At 36.8% G+C, this 3602-nt stretch overlaps 1 long non-coding RNA gene across 2 annotated transcripts; it reads left to right on the top strand.

Annotated features, from left to right (window-relative positions):
• The first annotated feature begins 713 nt into the window (after positions 1-713).
• On the top strand, positions 714-3192 carry LOC138132225 (uncharacterized). Of its 2 annotated transcripts, XR_011160022.1 has the most exons (4): positions 714-863; positions 916-1486; positions 1539-2979; positions 3045-3192. It is a non-coding gene; the product is annotated as an uncharacterized lncRNA (long non-coding RNA). The 2 variants fall into 2 exon arrangements; XR_011160018.1 differs by lacking the exon at positions 3045-3192 and having other exon boundaries at positions 1539-3027.
• Positions 3193-3602: the final 410 nt, after the last annotated feature.

Genomic DNA, 3602 nt, shown 5'->3' with positions numbered 1-3602 from the left:
TTTCAATTTGTTCAGCTGGTCTAACATTGTTTATTGAAGTTTGTTTGTCTTCATGAAGAAAAATCGACGGCAGGGCGTATTTGCTAAAATGTTTCTCGCAAGTAAAGGCATTATCTGTTTTGAAGGGTGGTGCAACATTTACCTAAAGCTTCTATCCATCGTTTCCTTTGTTCTTCTAATTTTTGAAATTTAAAATGTTTATTTTTTTATCGCCGATCTTGTTGTTTACAAAGCATTTATGTTTAATTTGTCCCATATCCAAATAAATAAAATAAAAATTGCGATCTGAAAAACCATATTTCGTACTTTTTCAAAAAGAAAAAGATAACTTACCAAATAAAAAGATTACGAAAAATTATCTCAAGATACTGGTTTGGAGTAATTTATTTTGTAGAAGAATTTATAAAATTTATTGACTAAACCTTGACAGAAATTAGAAAATTCAAAATTACTGATGACATTATTAATTAATATTCAAATCAACCTTCTTTTTAAACGGAAATTCCCGATCGGATTAACGAGTAAATTCGGTAATTTAGTTTGGCCTAAGGCTAGAGCAGCGCTAGTGTTGTCAGTGTCTCCCATGTTTTATACGGGTTTTGAAAGTCTTAATTCTGTTGATGGTCTGTGGTCAAGCCGTTGAAGCCGGTAAATTCGATATCATTGATGTCAAATGACAAATGTCAAATAAATACGTTTTAGCGTCACAGAGCATCAGTTTCTCAGTTTAGTTCAGTTGTGAGTTCGGTGTCTTAGTTGTTTTCCTTGTGATTTCCTTCAACAGTCTTTATCAAGACTAAAACGATTTTCCGCGTAAGCGTGAATTGTGAATAATACCAGAAACAAGTTACGGAGTTGCGAAGGTAGGACAGTTATTTTCGTACCTTTACAGTAAGTAATATGCAATCTTTTCAGTAAACCGCAATAGTTTTATCGGTAGAGCAAAACACCTTCATTGTGATGTCGTATTACCGAAATGGTACCCTGCAGAATGGAGAGTGGGTTTACTCGATAAACGCTTGCAAGGAAGAATTTTTTGCAAAATTTTCAAATTGCAACATCGTGGAAGCAAATTTAATTGCACACATTAGAAGGATTGTGAATAGATTTGTGGCAACTGGAAGTGTTGAAAAGGGAAAAAGTGTAGGAAGACCGCCAGTCAATGAAGAAATTGTTGAAGATTTACGCCAACGAATTGAACAAAGCCCAAAAACATCTCTCAGGAAGTTATCGCTTCAGGCTGATGTACCACTTTCCACTTGTTAGAAAATTGTTAGAAAAAAAAAACCCGATGGCATCCCATAAAGGTTGGAGTATTGATTGCTGCCTCACGAAGGAGTTTAATTGCTTTTATTGTAAAAATTGTTAGAAAAAACCTGTACTTATATCCGTACAAGATCACTACACTTCAAGAACTTCGACCAGGTGATTCTGAGAGGCGCTTAGAATACTGCAATTGGTTTTTAAACAATTTGAATGATGACAGGTTTGTAATGATGAATTGAATTAAACAATTTTAATATTAACTTTGCTTGCAGATTATTAGACATCAGTTTTTTTTCGGACGAAGCATGGGTTCATTTATCTGGATATGTAAATTCACAAAACTATAGAATATGGAGTTCAGAAAATCCACATGCATTTGTAGTAACCCGATTGCATCCTGTAAAGGTTGGAGTGTGGATTGCTGTCTCACGAAGGCGTTTAATTGGACCGATATTTTTCCATGAAACTATAAATGCCACTAGATACCGGGAACAAATTTTAGAAATATTTATTAATCAGCTGGATGATGAAGAATTGCAGAATGGATACTTTCAACACGACGGTGCTACAGCTCACACAACACAAGAGAATTTGGTTTATCTTCAACAATTTTATGGCAATAGAATTATAAGTAATAGATTAAATCCTGAATTTCCCCCACGTTCTCCAGATTTAACACCGTTAGATTTTTGTATATTTGGCCATCTAAAAAATGAAGTTTTTAAAAGGAGAATGCACACTTTGGAGGAACTTATGGAGGAAATAAGAAACTGCTGCAACACTGTAGACCAGCAGATGCTGTAGAATATCTTTAACAATAAAAAGAAACGAATTAGGAAATGTTTAGAACATAATGGGGGCCACTTTCAACAATTTCTGTAAAATTGGGTAGGTACTATCGCGGCCATCCAAAAGTGAACGTTTTTTTTTTATAGTTTGATTTTTACTTTAAATCATAGGCGTCCTAAAATGTCAAAGTTTGACACTAGCGATAAAAAAATTATTTAAACTATTTTTTTTAAATGCCACATCTCATCCGATGCAGACAGCTAGGGCTATTGCAAAGCTAGAAGAAAATTGGTTGTTGGCTGCTGTGGCGAGAGAATTACATTGCAGTAAGACTTGCATCTTCAATATAAAGGGGGGTTGGCAAGAAAACAGGCTTGAGAGGCCAATGCGAATAGGTGTTGGAAAGGTTTCTTTACTAAAGTTTACTTTCACTTTAATAATGTATTAATTACTTCTCAGTCTCATTTTTATTAAAAATTATTTATTACAACTTTTTATTATTAAAACAGAAACGCCTGCTGCACGAACGCCAATGAATACAGCCTGATTTAATCTAACGAAAAATACGGAAATTTTCGCAAGCTATCGTTCACTTTTGGATGGCCGCGATTGTACTGTGACGATTTTATCGGTAGGTAAAACCACCCGCAAATTCGTCCCCACTAATTAGTGAAGAGCGCCGACGCAAAACCTGCAACGGAAGAACTCGTTCTCTTTTCCGAGCAAAGGTCCAGGTCCACCGAACAACACGTAGTACCGTTTCGCCGAGTTAAAATTAGTGTCCCAGCGTTCAGTGTAATAACGTCTCGGAGGCGAAGGTCAAAGGACCGATTAAATTAACCGGCGAAAAGACAGGCTTGCGACCATTTAGGGATCGGAACCGGAAACGTCGAAGACGGATAAATTTCGGTACTAGCGTCGCAAGTAAGTACGACCTCGAAACCAAAATGGCGGCTCTCGCAGCTAGACAATTTTTACTGTTCCCACAGGCAACCAGCAGGACTCATGAAAAACTTGGAAACTGCAAAAGTAGAGCTCGTGCCAACTCTTATGATCGATGACGCAGAAACCAAAATGCGTACCGAAGCGTCTGTAGTATTCGAACTAAAAACATCGGTACCATTTTGTCACGCTTTACAGATTTGTGAGCTAATTTATGTTGATATTTATTTGGCGAGAAGCCGACAAGTCCTTAAATAATGTCGGACATTCTAATCCAAATCCTCGAACAGTGTAAAATGCAAATTTACCGCCACCCTGAAAATTTGAACTAAACGACCGACGTTTTTACGTTTCACTTATCAAAATTGGGCTCCGCCTTCGCGCAGCTTTTGTCAAGGTCATCGATCATGACAGTTGGCACTAGCTCTAACAACTTTTTACCTCTTGTTGGTGGAGTTTACACAAATTCGGGGGGGAAAGGAGTCCTACACTTACGCAATATGTATGTACTATCGCGGCCATCCAAAAGTGAACGTTTTTTTTTTATAGTTTGATTTTTACTTTAAATCATAGGCGTCCTAAAATGTCAAAGTTTGACACTAGCG

Source organism: Tenebrio molitor, chromosome 1 (genome assembly GCF_963966145.1).
Source record: "Tenebrio molitor chromosome 1, icTenMoli1.1, whole genome shotgun sequence".
In the NCBI taxonomy this organism is placed as follows: Eukaryota; Metazoa; Arthropoda; class Insecta; order Coleoptera; family Tenebrionidae; genus Tenebrio; species Tenebrio molitor.
Note: the sequence above shows the minus strand (reverse complement) of the source record. Positions and strands in the feature narration are given on the sequence as shown.